This window comes from Oncorhynchus nerka, linkage group LG24 (assembly GCF_034236695.1).
Source record: "Oncorhynchus nerka isolate Pitt River linkage group LG24, Oner_Uvic_2.0, whole genome shotgun sequence".
Classification (NCBI taxonomy): domain Eukaryota; kingdom Metazoa; phylum Chordata; class Actinopteri; order Salmoniformes; family Salmonidae; genus Oncorhynchus; species Oncorhynchus nerka.
In genome coordinates this window covers 58,923,867-58,941,318 of record NC_088419.1, presented here as the reverse complement: position 1 = coordinate 58,941,318, position 17,452 = coordinate 58,923,867, and positions in this window count along the sequence as shown.

Below are 17,452 nucleotides of genomic sequence, written 5' to 3'. Positions count from 1 at the left end.
GTAGCTACCTCAGTGTACTGCTGTAGTGATGAGAGATGGATTCCCAGCAGTGTAGCTACCTCAGTGTACTGCTGTAGTGACGAGAGATGGATTCCCAGCAGTGTAGCTACCTCAGTGTACTGCTGTAGTGATGATAGATGGATTCCCATTAGTGTAGCTACCTCAGTGTACTGCTGTAGTGATGAGAGATGGATTCCCAGCAGTGTAGCTACCTCAGTGTACTGCTGTAGTGATGAGAGATGGATTCCCATTAGTGTAGCTACCTCAGTGTACTGCTGTAGTGATGAGAGATGGATTCCCAGCAGTGTAGCTACCTCAGTGTACTGCTGTAGTGATGAGAGATGGATTCCCAGCAGTGTAGCTACCTCAGTGTACTGCTGTAGTGATGAGAGATGGATTCCCATTAGTGTAGCTACCTCAGTGTACTGCTGTAGTGATGAGAGATGGATTCCCAGCAGTGTAGCTACCTCAGTGTACTGCTGTTGTGATGAGAGATGGATTCCCATTAGTGTAGCTACCTCAGTGTACTGCTGTAGTGATGAGAGATGGATTCCCAGCAGTGTAGCTACCTCAGTGTACTGCTGTAGTGACGAGAGATGGATTCCCAGCAGTGTAGCTACCTCAGTGTACTGCTGTAGTGATGAGAGATGGATTCCCATTAGTGTAGCTACCTCAGTGTACCGCTGTAGTGATGATAGATGGATTCCCATTAGTGTAGCTACCTCAGTGTACTGCTGTAGTGATGAGAGATGGATTCCCATTAGTGTAGCTACCTCAGTGTATTGCTGTAGTGATGAGAGATGGATTCCCAGCAGTGTAGCTACCTCAGTGTATTGCTGTAGTGATGAGAGATGGATTCCCAGCAGTGTAGCTACCTCAGTGTACTGCTGTAGTGATGAGAGATGGATTCCCATTAGTGTAGCTACCTCAGTGTACTGCTGTAGTGATGATAGATGGATTCCCAGCAGCGTAGCTACCTCAGTGTACTGCTGTAGTGATGAGAGATGGATTCCCAGCAGTGTAGCTACCTCAGTGTACTGCTGTAGTGATGAGAGATGGATTCCCAGCAGTGTAGCTACCTCAGTGTACTGCTGTAGTGATGAGAGATGGATTCCCAGCAGTGTAGCTACCTCAGTGTACTGCTGTAGTGATGAGAGATGGATTCCCAGCAGTGTAGCTACCTCAGTGTACTGCTGTAGTGATGAGAGATGGATTCCCAGCAGTGTAGCTACCTCAGTGTACTGCTGTAGTGATGAGAGATGGATTCCCATTAGTGTAGCTACCTCAGTGTACTGCTGTAGTGATGAGAGATGGATTCCCATTAGTGTAGCTACCTCAGTGTACTGCTGTAGTGATGAGAGATGGATTCCCATTAGTGTAGCTACCTCAGTGTATTGCTGTAGTGATGAGAGATGGATTCCCAGCAGTGTAGCTACCTCAGTGTATTGCTGTAGTGATGAGAGATGGATTCCCAGCAGTGTAGCTACCTCAGTGTACTGCTGTAGTGATGAGAGATGGATTCCCATTAGTGTAGCTACCTCAGTGTACTGCTGTAGTGATGACAGATGGATTCCCAGCAGCGTAGCTACCTCAGTGTACTGCTGTAGTGATGAGAGATGGATTCCCAGCAGTGTAGCTACCTCAGTGTACTGCTGTAGTGATGAGAGATGGATTCCCAGCAGTGTAGCTACCTCAGTGTACTGCTGTAGTGACGAGAGATGGATTCCCATTAGTGTAGCTACCTCAGTGTACTGCTGTAGTGATGAGAGATGGATTCCCAGCAGTGTAGCTACCTCAGTGTACTGCTGTAGTGATGAGAGATGGATTCCCAGCAGTGTAGCTACCTCAGTGTACTGCTGTAGTGATGAGAGATGGATTCCCAGCAGTGTAGCTACCTCAGTGTACTGCTGTAGTGATGAGAGATGGATTCCCATTAGTGTAGCTACCTCAGTGTACTGCTGTAGTGATGAGAGATGGATTCCCAGCAGTGTAGCTACCTCAGTGTACTGCTGTAGTGATGAGAGATGGATTCCCAGCAGTGTAGCTACCTCAGTGTACTGCTGTAGTGATGAGAGATGGATTCCCATTAGTGTAGCTACCTCAGTGTACTGCTGTAGTGATGAGAGATGGATTCCCAGCAGTGTAGCTACCTCAGTGTACTGCTGTAGTGATGAGAGATGGATTCCCAGCAGTGTAGCTACCTCAGTGTACTGCTGTAGTGATGAGAGATGGATTCCCAGCAGTGTAGCTACCTCAGTGTACTGCTGTAGTGATGAGAGATGGATTCCCAGCAGTGTAGCTACCTCAGTGTACTGCTGTAGTGATGAGAGATGGATTCCCAGCAGTGTAGCTACCTCAGTGTACTGCTGTAGTGATGAGAGATGGATTCCCAGCAGTGTAGCTACCTCAGTGTACTGCTGTAGTGATGAGAGATGGATTCCCAGCAGTGTAGCTACCTCAGTGTACTGCTGTAGTGATGAGAGATGGATTCCCATTAGTGTAGCTACCTCAGTGTACTGCTGTAGTGATGAGAGATGGATTCCCATTAGTGTAGCTACCTCAGTGTACTGCTGTAGTGATGAGAGATGGATTCCCAGCAGTGTAGCTACCTCAGTGTATTGCTGTAGTGATGAGAGATGGATTCCCAGCAGTGTAGCTACCTCAGTGTACTGCTGTAGTGATGAGAGATGGATTCCCATTAGTGTAGCTACCTCAGTGTACTGCTGTAGTGATGATAGATGGATTCCCAGCAGCGTAGCTACCTCAGTGTACTGCTGTAGTGATGAGAGATGGATTCCCAGCAGTGTAGCTACCTCAGTGTACTGCTGTAGTGATGAGAGATGGATTCCCAGCAGTGTAGCTACCTCAGTGTACTGCTGTAGTGATGAGAGATGGATTCCCAGCAGTGTAGCTACCTCAGTGTACTGCTGTAGTGATGAGAGATGGATTCCCATTAGTGTAGCTACCTCAGTGTACTGCTGTAGTGATGAGAGATGGATTCCCATTAGTGTAGCTACCTCAGTGTACTGCTGTAGTGATGAGAGATGGATTCCCATTAGTGTAGCTACCTCAGTGTATTGCTGTAGTGATGAGAGATGGATTCCCAGCAGTGTAGCTACCTCAGTGTATTGCTGTAGTGATGAGAGATGGATTCCCAGCAGTGTAGCTACCTCAGTGTACTGCTGTAGTGATGAGAGATGGATTCCCATTAGTGTAGCTACCTCAGTGTACTGCTGTAGTGATGATAGATGGATTCCCAGCAGCGTAGCTACCTCAGTGTACTGCTGTAGTGATGAGAGATGGATTCCCAGCAGTGTAGCTACCTCAGTGTACTGCTGTAGTGATGAGAGATGGATTCCCAGCAGTGTAGCTACCTCAGTGTACTGCTGTAGTGACGAGAGATGGATTCCCATTAGTGTAGCTACCTCAGTGTACTGCTGTAGTGATGAGAGATGGATTCCCAGCAGTGTAGCTACCTCAGTGTACTGCTGTAGTGATGAGAGATGGATTCCCAGCAGTGTAGCTACCTCAGTGTACTGCTGTAGTGATGAGAGATGGATTCCCAGCAGTGTAGCTACCTCAGTGTACTGCTGTAGTGATGAGAGATGGATTCCCATTAGTGTAGCTACCTCAGTGTACTGCTGTAGTGATGAGAGATGGATTCCCAGCAGTGTAGCTACCTCAGTGTACTGCTGTAGTGATGAGAGATGGATTCCCAGCAGTGTAGCTACCTCAGTGTACTGCTGTAGTGATGAGAGATGGATTCCCATTAGTGTAGCTACCTCAGTGTACTGCTGTAGTGATGAGAGATGGATTCCCAGCAGTGTAGCTACCTCAGTGTACTGCTGTAGTGATGAGAGATGGATTCCCAGCAGTGTAGCTACCTCAGTGTACTGCTGTAGTGATGAGAGATGGATTCCCAGCAGTGTAGCTACCTCAGTGTACTGCTGTAGTGATGAGAGATGGATTCCCAGCAGTGTAGCTACCTCAGTGTACTGCTGTAGTGATGAGAGATGGATTCCCAGCAGTGTAGCTACCTCAGTGTACTGCTGTAGTGATGAGAGATGGATTCCCAGCAGTGTAGCTACCTCAGTGTACTGCTGTAGTGATGAGAGATGGATTCCCAGCAGTGTAGCTACCTCAGTGTACTGCTGTAGTGATGAGAGATGGATTCCCATTAGTGTAGCTACCTCAGTGTACTGCTGTAGTGATGAGAGATGGATTTCCATTAGTGTAGCTACCTCAGTGTACTGCTGTAGTGATGAGAGATGGATTCCCAGCAGTGTAGCTACCTCAGTGTATTGCTGTAGTGATGAGAGATGGATTCCCAGCAGTGTAGCTACCTCAGTGTACTGCTGTAGTGATGAGAGATGGATTCCCATTAGTGTAGCTACCTCAGTGTACTGCTGTAGTGATGATAGATGGATTCCCAGCAGCGTAGCTACCTCAGTGTACTGCTGTAGTGATGAGAGATGGATTCCCAGCAGTGTAGCTACCTCAGTGTACTGCTGTAGTGATGAGAGATGGATTCCCAGCAGTGTAGCTACCTCAGTGTACTGCTGTAGTGATGAGAGATGGATTCCCAGCAGTGTAGCTACCTCAGTGTACTGCTGTAGTGATGAGAGATGGATTCCCAGCAGTGTAGCTACCTCAGTGTACTGCTGTAGTGATGAGAGATGGATTCCCAGCAGTGTAGCTACCTCAGTGTACTGCTGTAGTGATGAGAGATGGATTCCCATTAGTGTAGCTACCTCAGTGTACTGCTGTAGTGATGAGAGATGGATTCCCATTAGTGTAGCTACCTCAGTGTACTGCTGTAGTGATGAGAGATGGATTCCCATTAGTGTAGCTACCTCAGTGTATTGCTGTAGTGATGAGAGATGGATTCCCAGCAGTGTAGCTACCTCAGTGTATTGCTGTAGTGATGAGAGATGGATTCCCAGCAGTGTAGCTACCTCAGTGTACTGCTGTAGTGATGAGAGATGGATTCCCATTAGTGTAGCTACCTCAGTGTACTGCTGTAGTGATGATAGATGGATTCCCAGCAGCGTAGCTACCTCAGTGTACTGCTGTAGTGATGAGAGATGGATTCCCAGCAGTGTAGCTACCTCAGTGTACTGCTGTAGTGATGAGAGATGGATTCCCAGCAGTGTAGCTACCTCAGTGTACTGCTGTAGTGACGAGAGATGGATTCCCATTAGTGTAGCTACCTCAGTGTACTGCTGTAGTGATGAGAGATGGATTCCCAGCAGTGTAGCTACCTCAGTGTACTGCTGTAGTGATGAGAGATGGATTCCCAGCAGTGTAGCTACCTCAGTGTACTGCTGTAGTGATGAGAGATGGATTCCCAGCAGTGTAGCTACCTCAGTGTACTGCTGTAGTGATGAGAGATGGATTCCCATTAGTGTAGCTACCTCAGTGTACTGCTGTAGTGATGAGAGATGGATTCCCAGCAGTGTAGCTACCTCAGTGTACTGCTGTAGTGATGAGAGATGGATTCCCAGCAGTGTAGCTACCTCAGTGTACTGCTGTAGTGATGAGAGATGGATTCCCATTAGTGTAGCTACCTCAGTGTACTGCTGTAGTGATGAGAGATGGATTCCCAGCAGTGTAGCTACCTCAGTGTACTGCTGTAGTGATGAGAGATGGATTCCCAGCAGTGTAGCTACCTCAGTGTACTGCTGTAGTGATGAGAGATGGATTCCCAGCAGTGTAGCTACCTCAGTGTACTGCTGTAGTGATGAGAGATGGATTCCCAGCAGTGTAGCTACCTCAGTGTACTGCTGTAGTGATGAGAGATGGATTCCCAGCAGTGTAGCTACCTCAGTGTACTGCTGTAGTGATGAGAGATGGATTCCCAGCAGTGTAGCTACCTCAGTGTACTGCTGTAGTGATGAGAGATGGATTCCCAGCAGTGTAGCTACCTCAGTGTACTGCTGTAGTGATGAGAGATGGATTCCCATTAGTGTAGCTACCTCAGTGTACTGCTGTAGTGATGAGAGATGGATTTCCATTAGTGTAGCTACCTCAGTGTACTGCTGTAGTGATGAGAGATGGATTCCCAGCAGTGTAGCTACCTCAGTGTATTGCTGTAGTGATGAGAGATGGATTCCCAGCAGTGTAGCTACCTCAGTGTACTGCTGTAGTGATGAGAGATGGATTCCCATTAGTGTAGCTACCTCAGTGTACTGCTGTAGTGATGATAGATGGATTCCCAGCAGCGTAGCTACCTCAGTGTACTGCTGTAGTGATGAGAGATGGATTCCCAGCAGTGTAGCTACCTCAGTGTACTGCTGTAGTGATGAGAGATGGATTCCCAGCAGTGTAGCTACCTCAGTGTACTGCTGTAGTGATGAGAGATGGATTCCCAGCAGTGTAGCTACCTCAGTGTACTGCTGTAGTGATGAGAGATGGATTCCCATTAGTGTAGCTACCTCAGTGTACTGCTGTAGTGATGAGAGATGGATTCCCATTAGTGTATCTACCTCAGTGTACTGCTGTAGTGATGAGAGATGGATTCCCATTAGTGTAGCTACCTCAGTGTATTGCTGTAGTGATGAGAGATGGATTCCCAGCAGTGTAGCTACCTCAGTGTATTGCTGTAGTGATGAGAGATGGATTCCCAGCAGTGTAGCTACCTCAGTGTACTGCTGTAGTGATGAGAGATGGATTCCCATTAGTGTAGCTACCTCAGTGTACTGCTGTAGTGATGATAGATGGATTCCCAGCAGCGTAGCTACCTCAGTGTACTGCTGTAGTGATGAGAGATGGATTCCCAGCAGTGTAGCTACCTCAGTGTACTGCTGTAGTGATGAGAGATGGATTCCCAGCAGTGTAGCTACCTCAGTGTACTGCTGTAGTGACGAGAGATGGATTCCCATTAGTGTAGCTACCTCAGTGTACTGCTGTAGTGATGAGAGATGGATTCCCAGCAGTGTAGCTACCTCAGTGTACTGCTGTAGTGATGAGAGATGGATTCCCAGCAGTGTAGCTACCTCAGTGTACTGCTGTAGTGATGAGAGATGGATTCCCAGCAGTGTAGCTACCTCAGTGTACTGCTGTAGTGATGAGAGTGTCTGGAGTTGAGGGCGGGACAGGTGATGATGGTACACAGGGGTCTCCTCCTGTTGGTCTGAGCTGTTCCCTCAGCAACAACAGCAGTATTAGTAGAGGTAGTGCATCTCCTCAGCCTCATCATCGAAGAGCTTCAGGGGGAAGAGGAGATATTAGTAAAAGTGAAGTGTGGAGTGGAGCCACTGACGGCTGCTGAGAATGATGACTGAGATGGAGATTTACGCCTGGACTTATTTCATGTTTAGGAAGATGTGCTGGCTCTTAGGGGCTGGTTTGGGTGTGTGTCTGCGCCTGTGTCTATGTGACAGAGAGACAGTGTGTGTGTGTGGGAGTGCTATGACACAGGGAAAACCACACTCCCGTCAGTGGAGTATGGACTGACGAGTCTGGTGTTGAGCAGGGCAAAGCCAACCGCTTTGTACCTACACTACCATATGCATGTTCTGTGTGCAACTTGTTTGAGTGAGAGACGGGACACACCTGTGTGTGTGTGTGTGTGTGTGTGTACGGTACAGTACAGTACAGTACATCAGGCCTTTGCAGCACCATTCGATCTCTCCATCCTGGGCTGATTTACACAGCTTGTCAGGGGCCCCCTGGCTCTACGGGGTCTTCCTGAAACAACCTGGTCCTCTCCTGGAAAAGGCATTAAACAAAGGAGGGGGGGGGGGGGGGGGTAGAGAGGGCCAGGGCCAAGTGTCCCTGCAAAACACATGATTTACTAGCAAACAAAGCTGGAAGAAGCACTCGGATTAGAGTTCCAGCGACGGATGAGAGTTCCAGCGACGGATGAGAGTTCCAGGGACGGTTGAGAGTTCAAGGGACGGATGAGAGTTCCAGGGACGGATGAGAGTTCCAGGGACGGATGAGAGTTCCAGCGACGGATGAGAGTTCCAGCGACGGATGAGAGTTCCAGCGACGGATGAGAGTTCCAGCGACGGATGAGAGTTCCAGGGACAGATGAGAGTTCCAGGGACGGATGAGAGTTCCAGGGACGGATGAGCCTATGTTTGGTACCTTGCTCTCAGGATAATGACATGGCTAATGCCTGCAGTCATGGCGGCGGAGTACAAACCTGTTTGTGTAATAACCACAGAGGTTAAAATGTTACACAGGCTGTGGAGCCGGCTGCCAAATATTTTGACATACACTCAACCCTCCTCTACACAGCTGCTGGTGAAGATGAGGAAAACAGGGAGAGAGCGAGAGAGAGAGAGAGAGAGAGAGAGCTCCAGAGCACCACACTGTCTGTTTATGACAGAAAGAGAGAGAGAGAGAGGGGAGATAGGGAGCAGTGGGTGGAGGGATGGATTAGCAGAAGGAAATAGAAAGAGAGAAAGTGCCATTCTCTTCCTGGTTGTCTTCAGCCCAGGAAGCAGCTCTAGTACCATTCATTTTCCAGGTTGGACTAAATGTTACTGTTTTGTTTTCATTCCTTCACCATAACCTAAGTCCAAAGGACTGTCATATTGCATTAAATGTGGCGGATAAGAGCTGCCCAAATGATGCAGATGGGAATTTAAAACCCTGTTATTGCCATCGTTACATGACACAAAGGTGATTATTCAGCTGGAATCTAGATGGCGGTATTTTCTCATCCCTGAATGATATTCAATATGGCAACAAAGGCTGGTTATAGGAAGCAGAAGAGACAAGAAGATGCTCTCTGTTTATTGCCAATTGGAATAGGAGGGAAATTACCTTGCAGGGGGAGGCGGGGGTGTGTGTGTGTGTGTGTGTGTGTGTGTGTGTGTGTGTGTGTACTATATGTGTGTGCATGGGAGTACAGATAAACAACCAGCATTCCCTACAGATTAACTCTGACCTTTCAGGCTCCTATATATGCACCTTAGGAGTCCCATACAACCGTTAGCTGCCAATTGCATTGTGAATCCTTCACTGTAACAAATGTCAACTTCATTGATTGGCCGTCTTCCTCCAAAATAACTGGCGGCTGGGCAAACGAGGGGCCGGGAGGTGCGCCTGCCTGCCGAGGCACGGGCTCTGCTGGTGAAATGAACGACGTGAGAGATTGCCGAGCAAATAGAAAACCTTACTCATTAACTTCAACTCGGCAGTCCCAAGTTTTCATGGATTAATCAATGCTAACCTACTTTATCAAAGCCACTTATCTTCCAGATACAGAAATCTATGCATGTCCCTGACTAGAAGGTCGATAGCAGGAAATAATATCTCACGTTGCCAACCCTTTTTTCTATTTCTTCCACTGACTGGCTGGCCGTCTCTACCACAGTCTACCTCACTCTTTTCCATAAATGTCCTTGGGATTGAAGCTTGGTGGAGGGGGAACCCATATCAGATAACTTATTAGTTCATTTTGCCCATCTCTTTCCAATAATGTGTAACATTACCACTGTTATTAAACGAGAGATTAATGGTGCTTGGCCCTCTGATTCTCCTCACAGAGACGGGACGAGAGAGGGAGGGAGAGAGGGGGGATGGAGATAGAGATAGGGGCAGGGAAGGAGAAAGAGAGGGAGGGAGAGAGGGAGGGAGGGATGGACATAGAGATAGGGGCAGGGAAGGAGAAAGAGAGGGAGGGAGAGAGGGGGATGGAGATAGAGATAGGGGCAGGGAAGGAGAAAGAGAGGGAGGGAGAGAGGGGGATGGAGATAGGGGCAGGGAAGGAGAAAGAGAGGGAGGGAGAGAGGGATGGATGGACATAGAGATAGGGGCAGGGAAGGAGAAAGAGAGGGAGGGAGAGAGGGAGGATGGAGATAGAGATAGGGGTAGGGAAGGAGAAAGAGAGGGAGGGAGAGAGGGGGATGGAGATAGAGATAGGGGCAGGGAAGGAGAAAGAGAGGGAGGGAGAGAGGGAGGGATGGAGATAGAGATAGGGGCAGGGAAGGAGAAAGAGAGGGAGGGAGAGGGGAATAAATTGAGAAAGGAGAGAAAGAGAGTGAGAAAGAAGGAAACAACAAGAGACAGAAAGAGAGGGGGGAAGAGAGAGCGACATAAATAGAAAGAGTGAGTTGTCTCAGCTCAGCCCCCAAACAGAGAGTCATCATATGGGTTGACTGACAGCTTTCACCCCCCCCTCCCCCCTCTCTCTGTACCTCTCCCCTCCTCTCTCTCTTCTTCTCCCCTTCCTTTATCTCTCTCCCTCCATCTTCCTTAGAGCTGCCGTTCAGGGCTTTTTGATCTTCCTTCTCCAAATCAATCTTGGTGGGCAGGAGGGAGCGAGAGTGAGAGCTCCTCTCCTGATGCCTGCCTCAGGTCCTGTCTCAGATATGTCAGCAGAGGGCTGATGCTCTATTTATTTCTGCACTCACCCCGCTCCCCGGGGGAGGGCCTAGATAAACAGCAGACAAGAGCCTGACAAGTTATTTAGATTTTACCAGCGTCATAATAGTATAAATGCTGGTGATGTTAACAACCAGCCAGCCAGGCTACAGATGTAGGATCTTAATTTGAGCCAGTTTTCTACAGCAGGAAAATAACCCTGCAGTAAGAGGAAATGTGAATTATTATGTGGATTATAATTCATGGACATTTTTGTAGGGGTTGATACATTTTTCAAATTCACTAAAAGTTTGCATTTCTTGCTTTGCAGGAAAATTCTCAGCAACAAAGGAGTGATCAAATTAAGATCCTACATCTGTAGGGTAGGCTCGGCTGGGCCTCTGGGCTGAGATGGGCCTCTATCTCAAGCCATTCCACCATGACCTCGCTTCTCTCCTTTGTCTCTCTCTATCCTCCCCCTCCCTGGCCTGCCCTCCTCTCCGTCTCTCCCTCCCTAATCTCTCCTTCTCCCTCTTCCTCCCTCATCGCTCTCCTCATTTCCTGCTTGTCATCTCTCCCTCCTGCCTCCCTCGATCCTCTTCCTCCTCTCTCCCTCCTCTCCTTTCTCTCCTCTCTCCATGCTCTCTCCTTAATCCCCCTCCTCTCTCCTCCTCTCTCCTTTCTCTCCTCTCTCCATGCTCTCTCCTTAATCCCCCTCCTCTCTCCCTCCTCTCCTTTCTCTCCTCTCTCCCTCCTCTCTCCTTAATCCCCCTCCTCTCTCCCTCCTCTCCTTTCTCTCCTCTCTCCTCCTCTCTCCTTTCTCTCCTCTCTCCCTCCTCTCTCCTTTCTCTCCTCTCTCCCTCCTCTCCTTTCTCTCCTCTCTCCCTCCTCTCCTTTCTCTCCTCTCTCCCTCCTCTCTCCTTTCTCTCCTCTCTCCCTCCTCTCTCCTTTCTCTCCTCTCTCCCTCCTCTCTCCCTCCTCTCTCCCTCCTCTCCTTTCTCTCCTCTCTCCCTCCTCTCTCCTTTCTCTCCTCTCTCCCTCCTCTCCTTTCTCTCCTCTCTCCCCCTCTCTCTCTGTTGTCTGAAGTAATAACCTACTCGTTATGGGATGTAAGAAATAGCTACTAAGAGATTATGCCAGATATAAAAGGTGTAAAAGCACAGGGGATGGTAGAAGGACACTCTCCGCATGCCTAATGACGCTGGGGGATTGCAGAGCTCTCAGGAGACCCTGAATCCTGACAGTCAAAGACCCACAAGGCCTGCCGAGCCTAAAGGCCAGCCTAGCTCAGCACAACCCAGTCCAGTATAGCCCTGAGCTGCTGCTGCTTCTGCTGTGTAATTAATGTATTTAGTGTAGGCGCCGGGTGCTCGGTCTCGTTTGCAGCTCTTCTACAGTTAACAGCTATTAGAGGCAGAGAGTTAACAGGGGAACACCACGCTGCCCCTCCACTCCTCGCCCCTCGCCTCCTCACAGGAAATCTGGAGGCACAGCAGTACATTTCCCCCCTCTTTATTTAGCCTCGCTCGGTGCCAAGGAAACGAGAACACCAACCCAATTACATTAAAATACATCTCCTGGTATCCTGTGGGGACTTGGAGGGTTGCCTGTTATTGTTCCAGGTTCTAACAAGAGAATATTGCCTCAGAGCCTCAGTTAGGTGTTCTCTTGTCTGTGGATCTGTCAGTGTGTGGTCCCTCACACTATTTTACCGCAGGCTCTGTTTTGATGTACACGCAGAGCTGTGTGTGTGTGTGTGTGTGTGTGTGTGTGCTCTACTTATGCAGATTGGACTTTTACTTACACTCGGATGTATCCTTTGACAACAAAAAAAGCTCATCTTTCCATTGAATTGGCAATTAAGCTTCTAGCGACACGCTTGTGACCGCACAACAAAGGAATCAGAGTAACAGCAGTGATGAGAAAGCCCAGTCAGTGTGTTCATTTGCTAAGTCAGTGTGTTGGGAGGCTGGAGTATACCCCCGAGCACTGCACTGGAGCCAGGCGAGGGGGGGTGAGGAGGAGAGGAGTGGAAAGGAGATGAGGAGGGAGGGAGGGAAGGCGAGGGGGCACATTTTTGCATAATTTCAAACTTCTGAGACGAGGATCTGTTACAGTGGCCAATGCGAGCGGGCCTAGCTTGTTGAAGGCAGCTATACCTACAGCCATTAGTTACTGTACTAGAAAGAAGGGAAGGTGGCAGAGAGAGATGAAGGAATGAAGAAGTGTAGAGTAGATGCTGTCCTTTGCACCTTGCCCTCTGATCTACTCCATATAAATTGTGAGGACAGGGTTGTGTGAGGGTCAAGGTTATACATGGACACGACTGGTGATTTAGATGCACTGAAATCCCTCAGAGTACACACACACACACACACTATACAGTGTATTGTGTACCATATTTAAGCATAAACTCCCCTTTCTTTCAGAAATGTTGTATTTTTCTAAAATCATATATTCCGGTGTTTACCTTCGTTTTGTATTATAATTTATAGAACCTACACAACAACAAAAAACAAGTCACCCCTTTCAAATGTGTCAAACTTAATTTCTTCTTGTGGCTATCTCTGCCCAGTGGCTATCTCTGCCCAGTGACAGGTAGAAGGTGCAGTGGTTCTATCATGGCCCCAGCCTCTTTAAGGCAGACAGACGTATGGCGACCCCGACAGACCCTAGCCCAGAGATGTTGAAAATACAGAGGCCTCTTATTTAATCAGCTGGCAGCCTTGATTTAGTGTTTCTTAGCCTCCTTTGACCTGTGGGGACTATTAAATGTCACTCCCCCTTAGGTGAAGAGGAAAGACAAGTTTGTCCATCTTTGGTCCAGCTTTTAAATGTCAGATGTGTTGCCATGTCGACAGCTCTCTCTCTCTCTCTCTCTCTCTCTCTCTCTCTCTCTCTCTCTCTCTCTCTCTCTCTCTGACGTTTCTCCCCTTTTCTCTCCCTCTTTTCCGTGTCTGACAGATAGGGGGGTGTTTTTCTTAAAGGTTTCACCTCAGATATCGGTGTTGACGTTTTTATTAAAAGAGCTTGTTGTGAGCGGAGCGGGAGGAGCGACGATGGCGGGCACAACAGGCCCACGCAGGACATGCAGTCACATCCACTCCCACTCCCCTGCTGATGAGAATTAATGTGCCACCGAATATTCAGGGGGATTAGAATTCCCACTTTTCAGTCACGGCACGGCAATTTATTAGAATTTGTTTGCCTGGCCCTGAAGTCTTCATTACACAGTCCTGACGCGCTGGGGAGGGGGGCTCCAAGGTCACCATCCAGCGGGCCAAATGAAGATGCGGCCCGGGCCTGACAACTCTGGGGAAACCGTAATACACAAACACCCAGGGCTCGCTCAGGCTGGCTGGCTGGGGAGACACTTTGTTCTGATAGCAGCTCGAGTCTCTCTCTGATTCCCACTGCCACAGTAGAATAGAATAGGGACATTCACGTAGACAGACTGATACACAGACAAAGGAACGATGTTGATCTGTGTGTAGGATTTAAGCTACAGACACGAGCTACAAGCTATTATCTGCTTCCTGTAAAAGTAACTGGGCTTCGATGCTGGAGCCATGTGAATGTGTAGGCTAGTCCTACATTCTAAAAACAATTGGCGCTAGCTCAGTTGGAGGAGTGAGTGAGGAATATACAGCGCAGCTCTAAGTAGCTCAAAGTTATTACCCAGCAGCCCCACTCACAAATGATGAGAAATGGCACTTCTAGTAACACATGGATAAATCTGTCTGTCACCGCACACCCCAGCCTGAGGTAAAATGATCCGTCAAATTGACGAAAATTACATCGATTTCATATTCATTTGTGCTTATTTCATCGTAGCTAATTTATGGTAAAGACATCATCAGCTGCTGTACGTATGGTTTGATGACTACAATCATTTCTCTACAAAAGATCTTACCCAGACTACTTTGCTGAGGCTCTCTCTGTGCCCATTAAATAGTTCATTAAAGCGGCCTTGGCCTCGATGCCTCGACGCAGCATACAGGGAGAGCATGTGTGTGTGTGTCTCACCACGTCCAGCGGCTGTGTGCTGGGACCTGAGAGATGCAGATTTGATTAGTCAAGGTTAATAAAGAAAGAAATCAAGGTGAGTGTGTCTCACTCCAGACACAAGGACACTGGGAAGAGGAATCAGACACACCTGGTACCTCTGAAATTTTAATAAGCCATCCCTCGGCAGTCATGCAGGGAATTCTCTTTTCAATATTGCTTTTACAGCTAGCTCGGCTGGAAGTGTTGTTGTAGCCCTCCCTCCTCTCCCAGTCTCCTCACATTCATATTAAAAGTGAAGCCGGGGTATTTTTCTGTGTGTGTCTGTGAATTGATAGTCCTATGTGGGGTGTCATTTGGACGGTGTGTGTGTGTGTGTGTGTGCGGGGGGGGGGTAGCAGCAGCGGTGGTGGTGGTGGTCGAAGAAGCGGGGAAAGCTCACACTGGGCCCCAGAACCATCAGGCTGTGGGATGGAGTCACGCTTGTGTGGTCTCCTCTCCGCAGCACCGCGCTGTGCTACACGGCCATGGTCATAACCACCACTCGGCTCAGCTCCGCCGTTCCACACAGAACCACATTAACCGTAATGATGGAGAATTAACGCTACGCAAGGAAAATAATGAACCTTACCAGGAAATAGGGGCCCTTATTGCATATGCTGCAGTACAACGGGACATTTTCTCATGTGAATATGCCCACAAACAGCATGTCTGGAATGTAAACAGCTTGTTTGGAAGTGTTTTTATTTTTACAAATCAAATTTATTAGCCGCTGTTCCAGCATGATGTGGCTTTATTGCCTTTTGTAGCGGTTGGGTGGGAGGGGGAAGGGAAGAGAATGGCTATAAAGACATGAGTGTGTGTGGTGGCAGGGGAGTTGAGGGATGTTGTGTGACACACTAACTCAGCTGGTGTGTGTTTGAGGCTCTGTTGGAGGTATTCTCAGTGGCTCCAGTCACACACACACACACACACACACACACACACACACACACACACACACACACACACACACACACACTCTTATCAATGGTTGCAGGAGTTTGCGACCAGGCCTCTCTACACTACACACACACACTGGCTCACATGGAGTTCAGAGAGAGGCAGGTATAGAGGGGGGTACAGCTTGAAAGAGTATTTTTGAAATATTCCTTTTTGAAACACTTTTTGGAAGGATTTTATCTTGCGATTGAAAAATAGTTAAGACACACTGTGGAACACATTAAAACATATCACTTAAAAAGAAAGAGCGAGAGAGAGAGAGAGAGAGAGAGAGAAAATCACCTTATAAATTTGAAGGGAAAAAAAGTATCTCACCTTCACAACAGGGACTCTTTAGCTGTGAAAAACTCCCCTGCGTCTGCATGCTTTGCCTCGACCCAGATGGATTTCTCTCTACATATGAATTATTTACAGAGCTTAAATTCAAAAGATTCAACCGTCCAAAGAACAGAATTATGCCTTCCTACATATTTCAGTGATGGGCTGGACATAAATAAGTACACGGTATAAAGAAAATAATTGAATGATTTGATAATGAAATCAAAACATTATCAAAGGCAGTTCTTCATGAATAACTTCTGGTAAATGAGCATGATACTCAGGCAAAATGCAACTCGCACCGCAGCCATTTTTAAACTCTCCTTTAATATACAGTCTGTCCACTTAAAACATAATCAGGAAAAATGGAGGAGGAGGATATTTACTTTGTGAGATATAGTTAACCAAAACATTAAGGCCACTACTTGCCAAGCACCCTCAGCTTTCTCACTGTGTATTAGCCTCATTAGGGTACATCTATAGGAAGTGGCCACTGCATTCCATTATTTATGGAAGTGTAATTATCTATCTTGTCACACCGACGCAGGAATTTACAGGACCCTGGTTCTGTATCAGCACAATAAAGGCTAGCTAATGAACCAAGCAAGCACACCTCCAGGCTCCCACACACACGCGCTGATTTTCTCTGGTCTCTCTCTCAACTCCACTGTAGTTGATTAGACACTGAAGATTAGTGGAGCATTAACCCCAGTACAACAGTTTGCACCTGCTCTTATTCTAATGTGAAAAATGAATGTGAATGTTTCCTCTCTGAAGAGGATTGCAGATCCAGCAGATCACAGTGATGCTGAATGCCACTGTATGCACGCCCACAACAGAGCTCTCCCTGTATAGAGGCCTAGCAGCATGGAGGAGCTGGCAGGGGAGCCGGGGAGGAGAGGCAGGGGATGGAGAGAGGGAGAGAGAGATCTATGTAGAGAGGAAGACCGGGTAGGAGAGAGGCAGAGAAACAGGGGAATATACAGAGAGAGACCCGGACAGGAAGGCAGACTGGGTGGTTGGTTGCCTCTCAGGCTCAGTGTATGTGTGCCTGCCTCCCGCAGCAGCGATGGGGTCATTTACATATAAATGAAAGTTGCCGATCACACGCCGCTGACCCCATTTATTCCGGCGGACAGACCGACAGGCAGGCAAGGCAAGCGCCAGCGAGTTGCCGAATTACTCCAAATTACCGCATTTCCATCTCCACATCGGGCCTGTCAGAGCCGCACTCATCACCAACGCATTTTTTCCCGCCGCCAGGAGTGACTCTAATTGGCAGTGGTGAATTTAAAGGACCTGCCACTGGCTGAGCCTGTCAGCACCAAGGCACCTACCCACAGGATAAAAAAAGACACACACTGTCGCTCTGTTTGTGTATACGACAGAGAGAGGAAGAGAGATGGGGAAAGAGAGAGAGAGGAAGAGAGACAGAGGAGACTATGAAACTGCTGCAATGCCGCGGCATGCTCAGACACCATACACTTCAGAGTGATTTGTCTCTCCTCCCTCTCCTCCCCCTCTCTTCCCCCTCTCCTCTGATGGCACACACAGCAGCAGTTTACGTGAGCATCTGGGTAAGACCCAGCCATATGCCCCTCTACTACCACTCTCATCTGCTCCCCTCCAGTCCAACACAGCACAGCGCCCTCACGTCTCACAGCCCACTACATATATGACAGATAATGCTGAGGGCCAGTGTGTGTGCCTGCTCTTAACCTGACAGCTGTGTCCTTCCCTTTCCACGCAAACATGCTACACATGCCTCCCCATCCCTGGCAAGACGCCCTCGCAGTAGACTCTTTAGTGG